Raw genomic sequence first — 22,911 nt, 5'->3', positions numbered from 1 at the left:
CTAGCTGGGAGAAGTGAAGATGGGTGGGATGGTTAGATGTCTAATTATGGACAATTTGGGATGGGTAGTTGCTCCCCCTGAGTTCCCTACTCAGCACTGTTGGTGCTTTATATGTTGGTTTGTTTTTTGGTTTTTGTTTTTTTTTATTTTCAATAGTTTTGAAAGTTTGTTAAATGTAATAGTTTTAGTTTATGTAGTTTTTATATTTAGTGGATCACGTGACACTAAAGCTCCATGATTTGTGGTTCAGGTTCCTCCTGTCTGGAATTTAAATGTTATTGCAAAAGGTTATGGCTAATGATTTGATTAGATGGTGTACCTGGAATATCAAGGGAAGTCACTCACCAATTAAGAGAAAGAAGATACCATTGAGTCTTAGAAAAGAGAAGGTGGATATTGCTTTGTTACAGGAGACACACTTGGATGACAAGGAGCATCTGAAATTACAGCAGAATGGCTTTGACCAAGTTTATTTTTCATCATTTAATACCAGAAGTAGGGAAGTGGCTATATTGGTTAGAAAAAATCTCCCATTTAATTTTTTGGGGTGTGTTAAAGACACACATGGGAGGTTTGTAATTCTTAAAGCCTTGAAAAATGGGGAAGAATATGGTGTTTTAAATGTTTATTGCCCTTCAGCTCACCTCCTAAATTTTTGGTAGACGCTTTTTCTAAATAGATAAGTCTCGAGTCCCAGCATATCATTATAGGGGGAGATTTTAACTATCTCATGGATCCCATAGTAGACAGGTTGCACAAAGGTCCCTCAATATCCCTCTGTACAAACTAAACAGTTAGTTGGTCTGTATGTTGATTTAGGGTTGGTGGACATCTGGAGGCGTCCCTACCTTACAGACAGGGATTTTATGTTTTTCCTCAATCCGCACAGATGTCATACCAGGATTGATTTTTATCTGACCCCTGCGGTAACCCTGGATTTGGTGGCATCTTGTATGATTGGGGGTAATAGTACCATCTCTGATCATGTTCCAGTGTACCTATTGGTTAAAATTAAAGATGTACAGTGTATTTGAGGTACTGGCAAATGGATCCCTTTATCCTCAAGAATAATAAGTTTGTGGAGTATTTCTCTAGGGAATTTCAGGCATCCCTAGACATCAACATAAGCTTGGTTGATAGCTCATCCGTTCACTGGAAACTGCCAAAGACGATACTAGAGGGTTAGTTATTTCATATTCTGCCAGTAACAAGTGGCAGAAAAGTGAGCAGCAACATCTCCTTGAAGCACAGTTGAACGCAGCCAAGAAGGCTTACTTTGACAGACCCTCATTGGTCAAACTACAGAGGATTATGGCACTGCAATCTGTACTGAAATCCTTGCTCACGCAGACGGCAAAGAAGGAGCAGACCTTTGCTAAGCAAAGGTCATATGAACATGGTTACAAGCCAGGCAAATACTTTGCGTATTTTGCCAGAAAGAGGAGTGTCCCACAAGCCATTACGGTGATTAGGGAAGGGTCTGGGAACCTAACATGTGATTCTAAAAAGATTAAGATGGCATTCCAGAGATTTTACTCTAAGTTATATCAATCCAAGGATTGTGAGGAGGGGCAGGCCAAAATGGAATCCTTTCTTAGGGATCTGAAGCTCCCGGGTGTGACTCCCGAACAACAGTCCTTTCTCAATGCCCCTTTATCAGAGCAAGAAGTGCAGGAAGCTGTGAGGCAACTTCAGCATGGATAGGCGCACGGTCCTGACGGATTTCCCAGTGAATTCTATAAGGAATTTGTAAGTATACTGTCAGGCTCGATGGTCAATGTGTTTAATGATTCATACAGTCATGGTTGTCTCCCACCATCTCTGAAAGAGGCCAATATTTCAATTATCCTTATAAAAGGGAAGACTATGCTTCGTACAGGTCCATCTCACTCTTAAACGTTGACTTTAAAATCCTCTTTAAGACTCACATTAAGGCTGGAGACTGTGTTTCCTTTTATTATTAAAGAGGATCAGACAGGCTTTATAAAGGCTTGCAGATCCTCCAATAATGTTAGGAGACTGCTTAATGTAATTCAAGCATGCCAACAGCAGTCAATACAGAGACTGGTGATTTCTCTAGATGCAAAGAAGGCATTTGAACAAGTTTGAGTGGCTGTACCTTTTCTATACTCTAGACCGGTTGGTTTGGGTGAAGTCTTCATAAGATGGGTAAAGGTTGGCAACGGTGGCCCTCTCGCAGCAGTCATCATCAATGGGGTATGATCAACCAATTTTAATATCTTAAGGGGCAGCTGACAGGGCTGTTCCCCTTTCATCAGTGCTTTTTATGTTGGTGATAGTACCATTGACGGAGGCCATTCATGGGGACCTAATATATCAGCTCCAGAAGTGGGGTCAAAATTACATGAAATTTAGTTCTATGCAGACGATATCCTAATTTTGTTGACAAATCCAACAGTTTCAGTGCCTCACCTGATGCAATGCATTCATGAGTTTGGTGCTTTTTCAGGGTACAAGATTAATTTTGTGAAATCAGAGGCTATGCCTATGGGTGGTCTTACAAAGGAACTAGCTCTTGAGGGCGACTATAGATTCCCATTTAGGTGGTCACAGGGAGGGTTTGTGAATTGGTCATATTCATTACTCTGGATCGGCTGTTCAAAGCCTATTTTATCCAATTATTTGGAAAAATTAAACAAGATCTTCAAAGATGGGAGGCACTTCCAGTCTCGTGGTTGGGTCAAATAGCGCTTATTAAGATGAATATTATCCCCCGTTTGCTATACCCTATACAGATGCTCCCCCTGATTTTCAATAAGCAAATTCTCTGGAGGCTGAGCTCCTTTATTTGGCATCATAAGCAGCCCCTCATTAAATTAGCCAAACTGCAACTGCCTTACAGATTGAGGGGAGTAGACCTTACAGACATTAAAAATTACCAATTAAGCTCATTTTTGTTCTACATGAGTTTGTGATTGAATTTGTGGAGATCCTCTTTTAATATGGCGAGATAGCAAAGCCTCCTAGGCAGGGTGGCCCCTTACCAGTTTGCTATTTTTGGACAAAATGAGGACAGTTAGCGAATATTGCCATAACCCAATAGTTATCAATACTGTTAAAGCACGGAGGGCAATTTGGCAGAGGGAAGGCAATATTGGAAAAACATCTTTGTTTACACCTTTAGTGGGATTTAAACTTTGGGCAGCTAGGGGTTTGTCTTACATGGGTGATTTACCTGAGGGAGATGTAATGATGTCCTTTGATCAGTTAGTGCGGAAGTACAAGTTATCTAATAGAGACCTCTTTCGTTTTTTTCCAGTTAGGGATTTTATTCAAAAAAAGACCACACTTTTGCCTGATCCCTTCAAATCTGACATAGAGAAGGGGGGGCTAAGTACTAAGAGTAGACTTTCTGTCAGTACTTTATAGCATCAATTGGGCGGTGCCCTCTCAGATGAGTTTGATCCACTCTGCAAGATGTGGGAAAGAGCTGGATGCTGATGTCTTCTCAGAGGCATGGGACGATATTTGGGAGAATGCAAGGAAGATATCAATTTGCAATAGGACCCATGCTTTACAGTTGAAAATTATCTGCAGGATCCATTTGGCTCTGGACCATTTGTCAAAATTTAAACCAGAGGTATCTTCAGCATGTCTCAAGTGGAAAGTCTGCACGGGCACTCTTACCCATTGTCTCTGGTCTTGCGATAGGCTTCAAACGTATTGGAAAGCAATGGAGAGGACTTTGGGTGTCGAGGTGGAGAAGAACCCTATTTCTCTCCTTTTGGGCTTGCCCACTGTATTTCCTGCAGATGCCCATAAGAAAAAACATTTCAATATTCTCATATTCTGTGCAAGAATATCTTGCTAGGTTGGACACCCCCCCAGGCCTTTCGAGTTGGCGGAAGATTGTTATGAAGCATATTCCACTGGATTTTCTCACAAATATGGAACACCACAAAACTGAGAATTTTTACAAGACATGGCAGCACTTTTTGGAATACCTGGACGCGGATTTATCTGCCACACTAACAAGGGCTTTTATATAGCCGTAATGATTGTGTTTTACGAGTCCAATATCCAGGGAAGAGGAACTGTGAACGTATGAGCGTTTTGTTTGGCTGGGCTGAGTTATTACTATTTATTGGTTTGTTGTTGGTTATTATTTATTTAGTTAAATAGCCACTTTGGTTTTTAAATATATTTTTCTATATTTGTTTATACATTTGTACATGAGGGTATGTCAGGGATTTTTAAAAAATTTGTTTTTTTTGTACTCTTTTGAATTGTATTGTTTTGTACTTGTTGTAATATTAAAAAATCTGTTTTTTCAATAAAAATATATTTTTAAAAAGTGTCAAACACATGTTTAAATTATTATTGCCTGATTTGTGCTACTGTCCATTTTACTCGATATAATGTTCTATCTCTAGCAATTTTCTGCACCGATATGAGTTGTAATCCTTAATGCTAAGACCTTCTACATTTCTGAAATTTGCATCAATGATTAAATACATGCACTTTATGAAACGTAAGATAGAAACAGTGTGCATTTGAATTCTGTTATTGCTAAAAACAGCTGTGTGCAGTGGGTACCTTGTTAATGTACACTTCTAAAGGTCAATGAACTAAAAGCAAAAGGCAGGAGGTGGGCAGTACTCAAATTAAAATTCATGAGGTAACTATTCAGTGGCTGGCCATATTAATGCTTACGCTAAGGTATAAATATACTCCATTGGATCATCTGATCAAAAACAGCCATTATGCAGTGGAAAGAGACAAAAAACCTGTAGCTTTAGCAATGCAAAGGATAATTGCTGCCTGTATCAGGTTGGAATTTATTGGTAGACAGGTAAACAGAATCATCAAATATGTGTTAACTAGAATAATAACAGTGATACTCAGACAAGCAAATGGTTGGCCTGCTGAAAAGATAACGATAATAATTATAATTCAGTTGACCGCAGTCATGGCATAAACATGCTTAAATTATATTCTGGATAAAAATAAAGCATTCAGCACTCTATAGGAATTACTACTAACAAATCACATCCCCAGAGACATAGTAAATGAATAATGAACAAAACCCCAGAAAAACTGTTGAAAGATTTTTATTTTAAAAAAATCGGTATCCTTGTTATCATGCAAATTATTTAATTATTTAGTATGCAAGAATTGAGAGGATGAACGATAAGTTATGTTCCTTAAATTACCTTGATTTTGCCTTGGGGCTGAAAATACGTTTTTCTGCAAAATGGTATCAGTTTGACTTTGGTTTGAAATTAATGGCCCTCTAACAGAATATTCGAGCTGTCCAATTGCCAGACAATATTGTGAATAATTGTCAGCAAGTAATGATGCAAGCACAATAATGTGATCCGTTATCAACCCTCAAGTAATTGATATGCCACCCATAAAGGGGAGAACTGTCAAAAGCTACCTGTCATGAAGGACAAAAGTTATAGTGAAAATTAACTGAATACCAACAGAGAAAATACCAATTTTGCCACACTCAGCTCCTTTATGGATCTCCTCACTGTTTTAGGAACACTGTAACATGCATTCTTTCACAGTGACAAACAAAGGAATATATTCAAGACTTGTGCCTATTTTGAACTACTTGGAAGCAGAAGGAGCCTCCAGATTTTCATTGTTTTCTCCATGGCAACTCATCAGCACTCTTTCCACCTCAATTGTTCAGATGGTTTAACTTTTGGCATTCTTGCATTTTCCTAATGGATATAAGATGAAAAGCTTCAACAACATGTTTTTCCTTTCAGCAATATTCAAGTTTGAAATCTCTCTTCAAACTTCAGTTTCGAATGGTAGCAGATAGAGATGTTATTTTTCATCCAATAAGTTAGTTTCTGCGTGGTTTCTACATTGACTTCCTACTCCTACAACCACAGCAGTAAAATAAAAATGACTTACAACTTTGGGATTCTTTCAGCTCCAGCCTCTGCTTTGCTGGACGGGCAAAGCTTTACTATTGCTTTAGCTGTCTAGTGAAAAATAGAGTTAGGTTCCAATCACTGCATATTCACAAGAATTTAAAACAGATGTTCTTGCTGCTTGCAAAGGCAGGTCATTTGAGATGATGCTGATTAGTTTCCAATTACAATATCTCTAGATTAGACAAACACATTTCCAAATCACATTATCCATATGTTTGTGTTAAAAGAGAAGAAAACACTAATAGGAAATTATAATGAGCACTCTCCTATGCTACAGAAAGAAAAGAGAAAGAAAACAGTGGTATTTATATAACATATTTTGAAACTTCATGTGATCCAAACTGCCTTACAACCAATTAAACAGTTGGAATATAAGTGAAAACAGTTACTGATGTGAATCTGGTTAGGTCCATATCAGTTCTATTTGAATCTGGTTTGGTTTGTGTGAATCCAATTAGTTCCATTGGAATCTACTTCGACCCATGTGAATCCAGCTAGATCAAGAACTTGGTTACATCATGCAGGTTGCAATGCAATATTGACCAAATGATGAGTATGATATTAATTAAATGATAAATGTTCATTAGTTTTCTTAAACAGTATCATGGACTTATTTTAGATTCACCTGAAAAAGTAGACAGACTATCTGCTTAATGTGTGGCATTTTAATACAAAAGTTGAGGATCTCAATCGCTGACTAGAAAGCTGACCAAAAACACCTGTCAGCTCACCTGTGGAAAGACCAGTGGTATTGTAGCTCCTGAAATCTGTTAGTCTGTCCATTTGAGGCAGCACGAGGGAGTGCAGTGGCATCTACCAGCGATGAACATGGAGAAAGCTTAAGAGTACTCAGCCCAAGCACTTGGTGACTGACAGTGGATGTGAGTCACGGGTGGGGATTGTCGAAGATGGGATTAAGGTGGTTCCACAGTAAGTGCAGGTGTGTGGCTTTCAGTAGGCATCCCATTGCCACAATCATAATGCTAGGTCCCTCCATTAGGCTAACCCTAAGCCAAACCCTAACCTTTAACAATTTACATCAATAAGTTAGATGAGGAAAGTAAAGTTGTGGGAGGTACATTCACAGAAGGCACAGATGGCAGGAAAGGTCATTGTGAAAAAGAAGGGAAGTTTCATGTAGGTGTAGATAAGTTAAGTGAGTGGGCAAAATCCTGACAGATGGAATATAATGTGGGAAAATGTGAAGCTGTTCACTTTGGCAAGAAGAATGAACACACTATGTTTTACTCACATGGATAACGACTGCAGAGAATGTTGGTGTTGAAGTCAAGAAAGCTAATGGGATATTATCCATTATTGTGAAAGGAATTGAACATAGAACGACGGATGTTGTTTCAGTCATGGAATGAATGGCTTGTCTCATGAGGAAAAATTGAACAAACTGAACTTTTTTCCCCAGAGATTGAGAAATGTGATGGGTGATTTGAATGAAGTTTGTAATAATCTTGCAAGGTGGATGTGAAGACAAGGTTTCCTCTTGTGCATGAGTCCAGACACAGGGGATACTTTCAGACAATTAGGGGTAGTCATTGTATGACTGAGATCAGTAGAAGTTCTTTTCTATCAGAGGGTTGTGTGATTCTGGAACTCTCTGCCTCAGAAGACAGTTGAAGCAGGGGTTATTAATATTTTTAAGGTAGAAGTAGATCATTTTTTGGTCATCAAGGGAATCAAAAATTATCGGGAGAATTAGGAATTCTGAGCACAAAGAGATCAGCCATTATCTTACTGAATAACAGAGCAGGTTCAAGGGGTACAATGGTTGACTTCTGCTCCCGACTTGTATATTTGTATGACTAACATTTGAGCATGTTATTTAAAGTATAATTGGATAAATATTTGAATAGTATAAGTGATGGGTGGATACAATGAAACTGCCAGAGTTTGGAAGTAGTTTGGAACAGAGAAAATGCTGGGACTATCTTCTGAAGATGATGTCTGACCTAATTAATATTTTCATCTTTTTTTAAAATAGAACCTGCAGTGTTTTGTTTTTGTGTGGAAATAGAGTAAGTGGACCTAGATGGGTTAAATGGTCTTCTCTTCCGCTGTCGACTCTACGACTAAATGAACTGCACACTCCATAGCTGGAGAAAAAAGATTCAATAAGGTAGAAGACGGAGGGTGGTGGTGGAGGGCTGTTTTTCAGAATGGATGCCTGTGACCAGTAGAGTGCCACAAGGATCGGTGCTGGGTCCTCTACTTTTCGTCATTTATAGAAATGATTTGGATGCGAGCATAAATGTTAGTAAGTTTGCAGATGACACCAAAATTGGAGGTGTGGTGAACAATGAAGAAGGTTACCTCAGATTACAACAGGATCTTGATCAGCTAGGCCAGTACTATAGACTGGGACTATACTCATTGGAATTTAGAAGAACAAGGTAGAATATTATAGAAACATATAACATTATGAAGGGAGTAGATAAGATAGAAGCAGATGGTTGTTTCCACTGGCAGGGGAAACTAGAACAAAGGGGCATAGCCTCAAAGTAAGAGGGAGCAGATTCAGGACTGAGTTGAGGAGGAACTTCTTCTACGGAATTCCTGCCCCGTTAAGCAATTGAAGCTACCTTGTTGAATGTTTTTAAGGAAAAGATAGATTGATTTTTGACCAGTAAAAGAATTAAGGGTTATGGTGAGCAAGTGGGTAAGTGGACCTCAGTCCATGAAAAGATCATCCATAATCTAATTGAATTATTGAGCAGGTCCAAGCAGTCAGATGGCCTAGTCCTGCTCCTACTTCTTATTTTCTTATAGCCATAGTATTTATATGCCCAGACCAGTTATGTTTCTGATCAATGGAAACATCCAAAATGTGGATGGGAGGGCTTCAGCAATCATAATGCCACTGAATATCAAGCATTGTTGGTTAGATTCTCTAATGTTGGAGATGATCAGTTGTGTGGTGAATATTATTTACCAGTTGTCAGGTCACCTCAGAATGTTGTCCAGGTCTTCCAGTATGTAGGCAAAGACTGTTTCAGTATCCATGGAGTCTGAAATGGGATTGAACATGATTGTTGCTTTATATCTTTGTTGCACCACTTCATATGCACAATTCTCTATTTACAATTGAAATAGCAGATTTTAAGGAATTAAATTACAGAGAGCTTCATTACATTCTATTATTGTCTTATTGTGAAATGCACATATTTTGTTGGCTGCTGCAATTATTCTTAGTTGCAAGCATCATGCACTTTTGATAAATTTTCTCAATTAAAATAGTTTGTGAATTTTGGGTAATCCGTAGATTATTATTATCCTCCCTGCAGACAAAGGATGCTTGACAGTCATTCTAAATTGAATAGACTACACTGAAAAAGTGAACGCACTACTTACAGATACCAACACTTACCAACAAGTGGCAATAGACCTGACCCCATGAATAGAGAACTGAATCACAGCCTTACTCAAAAGACTTCAGAAATTCAGAAAAATAAATAAGACCAACTTCCAAAAAATGAAACCAGATGAATCCAACACACCACACTTCTACAGATTACCCAAAATTCACAAACCAGGAGCCCCCCTCAGACCCACAGTCTCGCTACCTGGAATACCAACTTATAGATTGGCCAAGGAGCTAAACCAAAGACAAAAACACTTAGTAGAAGACTCACACCACTCCATCCATTCCACCCAAGAATTCCTGAAGACCATCAAAGACACTAAGATAAAAGAGGATGAAATAATGGTCTCCTTTGAAGTAACAGCCCTGTTGACATCAATCAACATTAACCTGGCCAAAGAAACACTCACTACACTATTTGAAGACCCAAAGACACATACACCAAACACAACTAAATTCATCAGCAAAGACAGTATCGTCAAGCTAGTGGACCTATGCCTTACCACACACATCACCTTCAACAACAAAACCTACAGACAAACCAACAGAACATCCATGGGACTCCAATATCAGGGTTCTTAGCAGAGGCAGTAATGCAGAGACTCGAAAAAACAGCTCTGCCAAGCATCCAATCCAAACTTTGGGTCTGGTACGTGGATGACACCGTTGTTATCTCTTAGCAAAATAAGTGAGAGGAAACCTTCAAGACTATCAAGAATACCCTTACTGGCATAAAATTCACTAAAGAGGAGGAAAGCAACAACAAACTGCTATTCCTAAATGTCACAGTAGAGCAAACAGCCAAGGGGGATCTTCAAATCAGCATGTACAGGAAAACAACACATACGGACCAAATATTGAACTACAGAAGTATTCACCCCAACATCCATAAACGAAGCTGCATCAGAACATTATTCCAACGAGCTACCACATGCTGCAGCACGGAGGAACTATGCAAAGCAGAGGAAAATCACCCATATAATCGAGTAGGATGACAAAACGTCTAGAAATGTACCTTTCAGCTCAGCGAGCAAACCTACATCCAGGACCTCAATCTGAGCTACAAATCTTCTCAAAACTCGCTAAGTTTAAGCGTTTCCTAGAGTCTGGTGTTAATTCAACTGATTTAAATATATCTTAAGTTGTGGTATCATTAAAATATCAAATAGATTACTGTTTGGGTTGGTGTGCTTTACAATACTACTTGAAACACTTTCCTTCCCTTTCCATACAAGTTTAAATTCAGGCCATGGCCGAAATCTCTTTCTAAAGGTTTCTTCATCTTTCAGAATAATTTGTTGAAGAAGGTAAATGTCATAATGACAGAATGGTCCAAATTGTCTGCTTTCAGAGTAGCGCAATCTGGACTTGAGCTTGTTGTCAAGCTTCTGCATGTGACCTGGCATACACACATGCACTGTATTTATCTGGGAAGGGAAAACTCTGGGTGGACTGGTTTTCAATCTCACGGATCCTCTGTGATTGTCTCGAACACTGAGCTAAGGCTCAGATATTTGGTTTAGGTATGTGGAACTGACAAGCTACTTGCCCATGAAATGCTTTGCTGGCTAATACCTGGTTTAACTCAGAATAAATAAACTGAGCACCACAGCAGGTCCCTCAATCACTTTTCTCGATGCCCAATGTGGACTGACCATTTCTACCATCACCATTCTTGAAACTGACTAGCCTCCTGACTCCTCTGTGCCTCTAACCTTACTGACACAGCGGAATCTGACTCAACCAGAATACGTCCTTGACTGAACTACCCCCTTGCCTGACCATCTTCTTAGCTCAATAAAACATATTTGCTAACTGTGTAAGTTTTCAATAACACAGCTAGTGCAATTTTTTAAGGTACTGCACTAACTTAAAGTAACATTTCTGATTTTACATCAGTTACCTTTTAAACAACTTACTTTGAATTTTGAGGATGATTAGGACAGCTTCTTACAAGAATGGGCTTAAATTAACTAAAGGTGCTGAAAGGTTTCGGCTAAGCGATTCTGACAGTTTTTATTACAGTGGGTGCAAATCAAAGTGTCCATTCTAGTTTCAAAGAAATAATAAAACTTTTGAACTAAGCACCTTGAACAGATTACAAACAAGAGTCATGTATTTTGAAGTCTTTCTGCGCTCATCTGAAAACATTTCAGTTTGATAGCTGACTTGAACAAAGCATCTGTTTTAAAAAGAACATCTTGATATTTTACTCAAAAAACTTGTTCTAAATTGCTTAGAATTCTGGGGAATGTTGAGGTGATTGGTTTTATGCTAGTTAGCATTATTGATGAGAATGTAACATTGGTTGTACAACTTCTCTGTAGTTAAAAGGGTATATCATTGGCTCACACAATGAAATGTTCATTTCTGAAGCCCAGAGAAAATGAGCGGGATATTTGTTTAGGCTATATGACTTTAAGGTGGGGTGATACCTGATGATACCCTCATCTTAAGCCAATAGAAGGTTAATCTGAATCATTTCCCAGTAGGTGATAAGACGCCTTCAAAATTAAGAATAAATGTTGGAAACTCAGAATATTTGATGGCACTGTTTTACCATTCCTTCTGTCATGTAGTTCTTCTGAGATTCAATTTAACCTAAAGTTACCTTTGAGAGAAGAGAATAAAAACACCGCCTATGCTGGCAACAGTCAAATAAAAAACCTGAGCCTTGCAGGATACCAAGTTTCTATGTTGCCTTTTTGCACATACATTAAATATTTATGAAAGGTTGCTTAATAAATTCCAATTAATTCATTATTACGAGTTGTTAGTACCTTGTTAGGTCAAGCACAACTGAGGACCCCTTTGTCATCAATTAAGATTTTATAACTTAGCTAAGAATATTTGCAGATTTAGAAAAACCCTATGGTGCAGAAAAACACTATCCAGCTTATGGTACTTGTACCAGCTCATTAAATAAGCATCCTCACCTGGTGCCTTTTCCCTATGGTGTTGCACATTATTTTATCCAAATTACCTCTTGAATGCCTCAAATGAACTTGTACTCATTAGGTTCCCAGGCAGTATATTCCATACCCTAATTCTTTGCTTCTTGTGCAAATCTAATCTTTAAATCCATGGCCTCTTTTCTAATTCCTTTAACAAGCAGAAACAGTTTCTACTCTATCCAGACCACCTATGATTTTGAAAACCTCTATAAGATCTCTTCAGCCTTCTTCTCTCGAAGGAGAGTAGTTCCAATTCTTTAATCCATCCACAAAACTGAAGACCCTCACTCCTGGAACCATTCTTCTGCACTCTCTCTAATGCATTCACATTTCCCTGTATTATGGTACCCAGAACTACACACAGAGTTCTAGCGGAGGTCTACCAGGTGTCTAGTATGAGTTCAATATCACCTCCTTGCTCTTGTACACTCTGCAACTATTTTAAAAAGTCAACAATGCATCCTTTCTCGATGAACTGGAAACATACAGCTGTAGAAAGCACTTGTGCATGCAACCCAGGAACATTTGTCCCTTGTTGTCCCGTAAATTACAAGTATCTCATGTTATGCTTAGATAACTGAAGATTCCCTTTATTCCTATGTTGTAATGTTGGCAGCTGTCCGTAATTTTCCTGCAGATTTGTTTTTCTACATACTTTTCTCTAATTAGTGGTGAATGGGCTACATTGAATCCTTTTTGTTCCTTAGTTTTTGCCAGATTGTTTCTATGGTTAGACCCTCTGAGGCATCCTCTTTCATAGTACTCCTAAACCAATATGCCTACCCCTTTTCCCTTTCCTTCCTTTGCTATCCTTTCTGAATACGTTGTACATAGGAATATTTAGCATCCAGTCTGAACCTTCCTTGACCTAAGTTTCTGGCATCAGCACAATATCAAAATTTCTCATGACAAAACCTGTAGCCGTAACTTCCCAATCTTACTTATTACATATTGTGTGTCGACATACATCTACAGTAACTCTGATTTGGCCTTAGTTTTTTTCTTCTTTACTCTGTTTCTCCTACTAACTAGCTACCTTCTATTCTATTTCCAACTGCATCTCCAAGTATTGTATGAAAACTGGTCTTTTCCTCAACTATTCTCCCTTGGCTCCCATGCCCCTCTTGGAAATTTACTTTAAAGCTTTCCAACACTACTAACAAAACATCCTGCAAGAAACACAGCCCAGCGCTGTTCAGGTGTAATCTATCCAGATTGTACAGGTGCCATTTTCCCCAGAGCCAGCCCTGATGTTCCAAGAATCTAAAACCCACTTCATGTACCATCTTTCCAGCCACTCACTCATCTGCCTTATCCTTCTATTTCTGGACTCACCTGCTTGTGGCACTGAGAAGAATCCAGAGATTTGAAGTCCTTCTTGTTAACTTTGTACCGAGCTCCCTAAATTCCGATTACAGGGCAATCTTTCCTTTCCCACCAACTTGTTGGTACCAACATGGACTATGAATTCTGGCTGATCTCTTTAGAACAACGCCTTGTAGACGGTCTATGATATCCTGGACTCTGGCAGTAAGGATGCAATATACCATCCGAGAGTCACATTGACAGCCAAAGAAATGCTATCCAGTCCCCTAATTAATAAATGTTCCCATCATTACTGCTCATCCTTTCTTCTGCTCCATCTCCTCCTCTACAGCTAAGCTACTTGCAGAGCCACAAATGTGTGTCGTGCACTCTGCTGGAGAACCGGTGCCCTCATCAGTTTCCAAAACAGAAAACTAATTTGTGAGTGTAATACCAGGGGATTTGTGCACTATTTGCCTGTTTCTCTTCAATTGCCTGGTGGTCACCCAGTCCAATTCTTTCTCTAGGCTCTTAAGTTGCAGTGTGACCAACTCTCTGAAGGTGCTATCCACGTAATTGCCAACCTTACAGATGAGCCCCGATGTCTCTAGTTTCATTCAAGCTTTACACTTCAACACTCCCCTAATCTATAATGGCGTAACATAGGGCTCAACATTGAGCGTGGCTAAACCCAAACAGCTAGTTGTAAAATCAAGTAAAAATGTGGTTTAATTTTCAACACTAATTGGAGGAAAGGGTGTAGAAGAACAAATCTTCAGGGAAATTACAGAGAGATGCCAATATTATAGCATAGTTTAAAAGAACTTTCAATTATCCAATCACAAGCATGCTACTTATATTGTACACAGCAACAAGGGCAAGTGTTCTTGGGTTACATACAGGAGAGCTTTCTAAAGCAAATATGTTCCCAGCTGATCAAGAAAGGATGCGTTGTTAGCTTTCTTAATACGTGCATAGTGTACAACATTTCAGATACAGGAAAGGGATCATAGAAAAGATGTCATGGACATGGAACTGCAAGGCCACTAATAAGATGACACTTAAATTATGAGGTAAAATTTTGGTCAGAAACATAGAAGTAACATCAGAGGAAAAGAGGGAAAATCTAGAGTTTTCAATGTCCTCACAGAATCTGGACAATGTCAGCATCCTGTCAAATGTAGATAGGTTTTACTAAAGTTGGGCTGTTGTCACTGAAATCTTTGCAGATGTGGTTTATTCAGGAATTAAGAATTCAGAGGGTCTTCAGGAAAACTGCATCAATTTTTCACATCCCATACTACAAAGGTGTTTTCTCAGAAAGGCAGTGGAAGAGCTGAATGCTTTCTCACTGTCACCAGGCCATACCCTAACGGAACTCCAATCAATATCCAAATAGACTTTAACACCAGGCCATCATAAACCCAGAGTAAACATGTCCAAGCATTGAACGTGGGCCGTGTAACTTCCAAAGAGTGTCTTTAAAGAATGTCCTAACGTCCTGTTAGAGAGCCCTGTAAAAAAAACTAAGTTCAAGTATTTCTTCATCTGGTTCTGATAAAGGATCACTGGACCTGAATATTAACTCTGCTTTCACTAAATCAATGCTGTCAGACCTGCTGAGTTTTTCCAGCAATTTCTGTTTACGTTTCAGCTTTTCAGCATCTTCAAGATTATTCAGGTACTTCTTTTTTTCAAATGAATCAATGTCTGCAATCCTCCAAGCATGGATCCTCATAGAATCAAATATTAATAATGAAGCATCTCCTTAATACCTCCAAACATGGAGAAGTTAAGAATCATTTTATTAAACTGTAAATAAATCAGAATTTATTTTTAAAAGACATTCACACTCACTCTCATTTGCTCGTTATATTTAACTATCTCTTTACACCCAGTGCCATTCTTGGTACTCAGGTAGTTCAAAGTAAAGTTAAATTTCAGACAAACCATCAGCAATTGCATTAGCTTTACTACAATACATGTAATTTTTGAATGATAGGAATATAACAATAAAATCCATAGAAATGCTGTGGCATTGTGGTTTATGAATTATTCCACAAATACCAAAGAATTATAATTCTAGTGTCTTCCTGTCGATATGAAAGACACACGGTGCAAAATGTTTAAGTCTGTAGCAATCCCAGGTTTGTTTTTCTATTGTACACTCTCGTTTTTGGTGTTGATTTAGCCTTTTAGAAAAACTGTACCTACCCCCAGGTCACGAACATCAATTACTTGCTTTAAGAGCTTTGTAAAATATATAGTGGTTAACACTGGTTCGCTGACAAAATTTTTTTCCAGCCTCTCAAAAGGTATTTGGCACTCCACTGACTCATTAGCTTGGTTTTCTTTCTCAGCAAGTGGTGAAGTCCATCTAAACAGGGGTACAAATGTATGGCAGAGACCATATATCCACGGAAATCTCATGATTTCACATTTAGTCTTGGGGAAGGAAACTTCACTTTTGCTGTTATGTCCTAAGCTTGTCCTTGTGGTACTGTTTGCCTTGGAATGTTACCTATACTTTTACAAATTTGCATTTGGCAAGATTTATCAACAAAATAGTCAACTGTAATTGTCTAAATAGAGCTTCAAGTGAAGCTTCTAAGTGTCACTGTATTCCAGCACATCATCATGGTAAGGCTGCCAGTTATGGACATTGACTATCATTCAGATGATTAATCTGTGGAATGTTGTTGGAGCATGTTTAGCCTCAACAAAATCAGATAAGAACATCAACATATATACGTACACATACATACGCAAATTATGAGGAGTAAGTTGTTTAGCTCCTTGAACCTGCCCAGTCATTAGTTAAGATTGCGTCTGATGTGTTTTTACCTCAAATCCACATTCCCACCTACCTTTGATAACCTTTCACCCTCCATCCTAACAAGAAACTTTGAAGAATTATTTTTTTCTCACATCATTTTGCTTTTCTAAATCTGTGTCCTCTGACTCTTGGTCCTTTAATGAGCTGCACGTTATTTACAAAAAAGAAACCATAGAAATAAATTGGCCAAGTAGCTATACTGTCAGCTGCCCTGATCAATTTCCAAATCCACAATATTTTGGTAATCCAGTAGCAAGCTGTCTGATATTATCTGGATTCAGCCTACAGCCAAATCAAAAGCTGGTTATACACAAATGAAATTGCTTATTCATCCGTAATGATGATCTTTGTAATTGTGAATCCCTGATTTTTATTTTTCCCACCAGGCCTGAGTTGTGAAGTAAAGCAATTTTTTTTTTCTGTTGAAATTTCTCATTATGTTTGTAAGAGTAACATTTTAGTTTGTCTGAATTTTTCACTACAAAACATAACATGATGCATTAACATAAACAAGCAGCTCTTCATTATTCATATGTTATGGATCAGCTCCTCATGCATTAAAATATATTGTTTTTTTTTCCTGAAGTATCACCATGGAAGATCATCATATTGACATCTCTTATCAGTCATATTATCACAATGAACTTATGATACTCCATAGCCGTTCTTTATTACTGAAATTATTTTTTTGGCTCAACTTTGTTGAGTGAATAAGTACAAAAGGAAGTATGAATATCAGCCCTCAGGAGAGCTAGATTAATACCACGAGAAATTATATGAAAAATGAAAAAAAATTAAAATAACATGTTTTAATTGTCATAGTAGTTTGAAATGGGTATGCCCTTCACACCAAGACAATTCAAATTTATATAATACATAACTAAATTGACAATGAAATGGTTTATTTAGGGAAATAAGCAGTGCAGTGGATTGGCCACTACTCTCACCTTTGATATTTGGGATTAAAGAGTTATTTTTATTAATTAAAAATCATAACTGTAATAATTAAAGAAATGGATTTGGACAATTACAATGGAAGTAAAAATATTACAATATAGAATATAAATGAGTTTAAATATAGAAGGGAGAAATAGCCAAATTAGAAATTATTCTCACACTAGGTTTTGATGTAGAAATTGTTGGTGGTACAATTATCATTAAAAATGATATATAACTTGTACAGAGGTGATTAACTCTTTAAAGTACATTTCTACGGGGTTTTGCTAACTGCTAAAACCTGAAGCTGTTGGCAAGTTTGGTGAGTCAAGTGCTGAGATAGACTGATTTTACAGAATCGACCAACAACGAGAGCAGACAATTATTGAAGTATTCAAATAAAATTTCTCAATCAGTTCAGAGTTTTGGAGTCACATGTAATGAAATGGGTAATGCACTTGTTATGTGGGAAGGAAACCACATGTACATAAGATGCACATGCCACACCGCAGATTTGACAACTATTTTACTCTGACTACTGTGTACAGCACAATAGCCAATGGCCTAGTGGTATTTTTGCCTGATTAGTAATCCAGAGATGAAGGGTTTATATTCAAAGTGTCAATTTTTCAGCTCCTCGGATGCTGCCTGACCTGCTGTGCTTTTCCAGCACCACACTCTCGGCTAGTAATCCAGACACGCAGATAAATGCTCTGGGGGCCTAGTTTCCAATCCTGCCACAGCAGATGTTGGTATTTGTAATCAATAATGATCTAGAAGTAAAACTCTAATGATGCCCATCAAATTGTTGCTGATTACCAAAGGAAAAACTCATCTTCTTTACTAGTGTCCTTGAGAAAAGCAAATCTTACATCCTTACTTGATCTGGTCATAAGTGCATTACCTATTGTATTGTATGTGACTTCTGGTCCACAGGAATGTGGTTGACTTAACTGTTCTTTGGGGAATTAGGGATAGGCAATAAATATTAGCCTAACTAGTAACATCCACAACCCATGAATAAATAAAATCAAATCAAATTTTGTTAAGCATATAATCAGAATCTTTTAAAGTCAGAACAAAGTTTATGATTGCAATTTGATTATTATTGTTCAATTTAACTATCAGAAATCTGTGAGACCTAAATAAAAGGAAACTCACTGGATAAGGGAGGACAGAAAAAGTTTTTAAAAATTTGATGAAAGAGTTGTTAAAAATTAGTTGTATGTTTCTTATATATAATAACAGCTTCAAATGGGAAAAAGAATGGGTTGGTGCTGCAGATTTTTTTTTACTGGAAATTGCTGAAGATTTTCTTTCCATAGAAATGAGGCTAGTGGACCAATCAGTCATTGGTGATGATCGCAACCATGAGAAAGAATCCATGGATAAACAAGGCCTCTAGCAAAAATGAGACTACACTCTGTAGATACTTCATGTGAGCAACAATGGAAATGAGCTGAGCCAGGCTATTTGTGTCACCTTGCTGAATCAGGATGCTAGCTGAAACACAAGTGTATTAATGGATGTAAAATAAAAATGGTTTGAGTGAACAACAGTATCATTCAATAGCTTGACAAGGAATGAGAACAGCTGAGCTGATTGGCCAATATTAACAGCTTGTTAACAGATCTTATGAAGAGCTTCAGACATAAATAACTGATAGTGAAATCATTACAAATAATGTCAACTTGAAGTGCTTGGAGGCAAATATGAAGACTCAAAAACTAATGGCAGTTGACTTATGTTAAATGCAGAAGTTTCAACCCAAGATTAGACACAGAACTAGATGCTTCATAAGTTTTGAAATAAAGTATACCCTATGGTGAAAAAGGCATTGTAAATAATTGATCTAGGTAGCCAACGCTGCAAAGAATTTGAGATGAGATTCTTTTGGAGGAGCGCAGTTCCTGGTCGTAAAAAAAAGAATTTTGAAGGAAGACTCCAGTGAAATGATCCTGAAAGGTTTAAGCAGTGAAGAAGTCTTATGTACTGAGAAGTGGATACAGAATAGAGAAAATCTGTTCAACTATGCCAGTTCTCCTGCTCAACCTGAACAGTTTATCAGTTATTGAGATTGTATGTTTTTTGCAGTATAACAAATGTTTCATACTCTCATTAAACCCATAAGCATATAATATTGGTTAGACTCAATACTGATTGATTGATTGATTGATTCCATAATGATAACTGTCTATTCTCTTTCAAAGGAAGAAATAATAATGGATCGATCAAGAGTTCACTGGGTAAGGCACACTAGAACAAGTTAATTAATAATTAAAAAGATAACTGAAAACCAGAGTGCATTCACTGTTACATGTAACACAGTATCTTTGATCAATAGTCCTGGGTATAAAATTGTTTACAGTATTTATGAGAGAATTATAATTGCTAACCTTCTGAGTATTAAGTTACGTGGTAAAACACTGACAAAATGAGGATATAAAAACTAGAAATTCTGAAGAGTGATATTGGCTCAAAGAAATCTGTTGAAATTTATTGTTGGGGCAAAAAATGACATTCAGTAACCTTGTATCTAGGTGGCGTAATCGCAGTTTCCATATAACTACAGCTGTAACAAAGACAACTGCCTCATGAAATTCCGCCTGACAGGTACTCGGAGCAGCAACAGAATTTGTTAGGGTTAACTCACAGGTTCAGTTTCCCTCTTTATTTCCCTCTAAATAAAGCTGAATTCTTTATTTAGAATACATACATCAGAGGTCCATTTTCCAGATTTTGAATATTGCCCTGCAAAGTTCTATAAGCTAAAATAGCTGTCAATCTGCAGATTTTCTAACGTCACACATGTCGAAATTCAGTTGCAGCAACTCCTGTCACAATTTTTTATGTGAAATTTGAACACAATAGGATAGTGAAATGGCTGACAGTGGCAATAAGGGCACAGATTCTTAATCTTGTACTGTATTGCCAATGTCCTCTAAGTTCACTGGTTTTGGGTCATATTAAATTAGTATGGCACAAAGTTGCATATTTGTAAGCAAACAGAGTTCTTCACTGCAGATGGTGTGAACTTGCATGGCAATTACATTGCTAAGGTTTCTTTGGCAGCAACCAACAACCTGCACCATGTATAAAAATAAGGGTGTTAGGCACATTGGAACACCACCACTTGCAAGTTGTTCTGCAACTCACACATTATCCTGACTTGAATATGGATATACTGTTCATTCATTGTGACCAGATCTCAAAACCTGAAAGTCTATATCTAACAGTATCGTGGGGTTTACAAAAAAGACTTCTCATATGACACATTTCACAGCGAATCGAAGTGCTTCAACCATCACTGTTATAAACCCAGCAGTCAACACTCACACCCAGCTATGTGCTATGAGAGTTGATCTGTTTTTTTTCTCTTGTGATGATAATTGAGAGATAAATATTGGGGATAACTATACCTTCTTCTTCAAAGTAGTTCTAGGCTGTTTTATATGCTTCTAAGCAAGAAGATGGGACTTTGATATCATCCAGATGACAGCACTGTGTCTGGTTGGCAGCAATGATTTTGGTGTACAAGCCCCCAAGCTGAACTTGAACCAAGAGCCTTGTGACTCAGAAACAAGAAAAACTACCACTAAGTTGCAGCTACTTCAACACACACAGTGCAATAATTCAAGAAGTTGGCTCATCACCACATCTCGAAGGGCAACTAGGAATGACCAATAAGGCCATTGACAACCACTTCCTGAAGGAAAAAAAACTGAAAAGATACAATGTCCAGTCTTTATTGATAGTTCACACTTCATCTGTGAACTGAAGGTGAACTGGATAGGTATATTGTGATTGGAGCAAACACACTGTCCAATCCTGTCATTTTTTTTAATCCAAGTTCATGTGAGTGTGCACAGCCTTGCAGCTGTTTAAAGCATAACTTATTGTTTGGAGTGTTCTTGTACTGTTCAGTTAAAGACAAGTTTGCATATGATCTGGCAAAAGACAAAGCTCCTATCCTTTTATGGAAATCTTTTTGTATCAAGAATTTTTCTTCTGTAAGATGGATATGGCTGAGAAGGGCATTGGGCAGCAGCTTAACATCTATTGATAAACGCTATAAATGTCAGCAGCACTGTACAGAGCATGTAACTGTCCTGTCACAAGAAATTCTGTCAAATCATCTTTATACCTATCATCAAATGTCAGCATTATGATCTGTTCCTCCCAGTCACACAGTCGCAGAGTCATACAGCACAGAAACAGGTTCTTTGGTCCATCTCATCCATGCTGACCAGGTTTCAGTCTCGTTCCTTCATTTTGTGTCCACTGTCACATATTAAGTCAAAAATATTCCAGCACTTCAGGACAACCCAGCTCCCATCCCTTTGGTGACCAACATTCAAATGATGCACATTTCTGGCCCTCATAAATATGGAAAGATTCTATGCTGTCATATAAAGCCTTCCTCTACAGGAGAAGGATGAGGCAGAAAATTTTGGGGAATTGCAGGCCTGTAACATTTTGTAAAAGGGCATTCTCTTCAAATCCAAAAAGCAAGAAGTAAGACATGGAGAAACAACAGGCACAGCTCTGAACAAGGTTCTTTTTCCTTTTTGCACCATCCAATTCAACAACAAAAATCGCAAATTCTATGTCAGCACTGTGGTGAAAGTTGTTTAATAAGAACAAGCAGATGGACGTGGCAGATAAGGAGGAAAATGGTTCACTATCATTGACTGCCTTCAGGCAAGTGTGTGCTACAAAATTGCTAAGTCAATGGAGACGAAAAGTTTGTTTGTGTACAACAAAACTGCTAGGAGTCCAGCACTGTAATTGTTCTGTTGGGATCTGTTTATCAAAATCAGAATGTGCATGATAACATGAAGACAGAGAGTAATAATATGCATGACCCAGCAAAAGGTGATATTATCGCTCTTGTCAGCTTGTGCTTTGTGTACACTGTGTCAAAAGCTGCTGATTTTATCCATACTTCATCTACGGCTACATATGTTAATTAGGCTTGAAACGCTTTGGGATGCCAAAGATAGCAGCAGTTCCCAAAAACGTAAATACTGTATTTTCATGCATTTATTAACTTGTAGTTATAATTGTTATATAAAAGGTGCCCAGCCAATCCCTTTGGCATTAACTGAATAATATCTCTAAATAAATGTCTTCACCAATTAAAGATTATTGTAGGCATCATGTACGTATAAAGTTTTTGTTATCTCATAATCCATGAAAAAGAACAAATACAATCTTGAGAAATATGAAGTGTGTTCAACAAGAAGAGAAAACAACACTTTTCAGATACAGACTTTTGCAGAAGAGTCCAGAGAAGATAAATAAGGGATTTGTTGAAATTACTCTTCCAGCTGATCAGATGGAATCTCGTAACACTGAACCATATAGTGTGTGATATATATTACAGCTCCACACTGACAAAATGTAAATAGTTACATTCCACCAAACACTAGTTGACTGTACATGAAAAGTTACAGAGTACAAAGTCAATGCAAATAAAATATGAAATTGGTGTTTTGAAACATATTGTGAAGTGTTTTTTTTTGTGCCTTTGGTTAAATATTTAAATCCCTTACTGATCCTGTGACATTTCACATGGATAATTTCAGGTAA

The sequence above is a fragment of the Hemiscyllium ocellatum genome, chromosome 8, assembly GCF_020745735.1.
Source record: "Hemiscyllium ocellatum isolate sHemOce1 chromosome 8, sHemOce1.pat.X.cur, whole genome shotgun sequence".
In the NCBI taxonomy this organism is placed as follows: domain Eukaryota; kingdom Metazoa; phylum Chordata; class Chondrichthyes; order Orectolobiformes; family Hemiscylliidae; genus Hemiscyllium; species Hemiscyllium ocellatum.
This window is presented reverse-complemented; position numbering follows the sequence as displayed.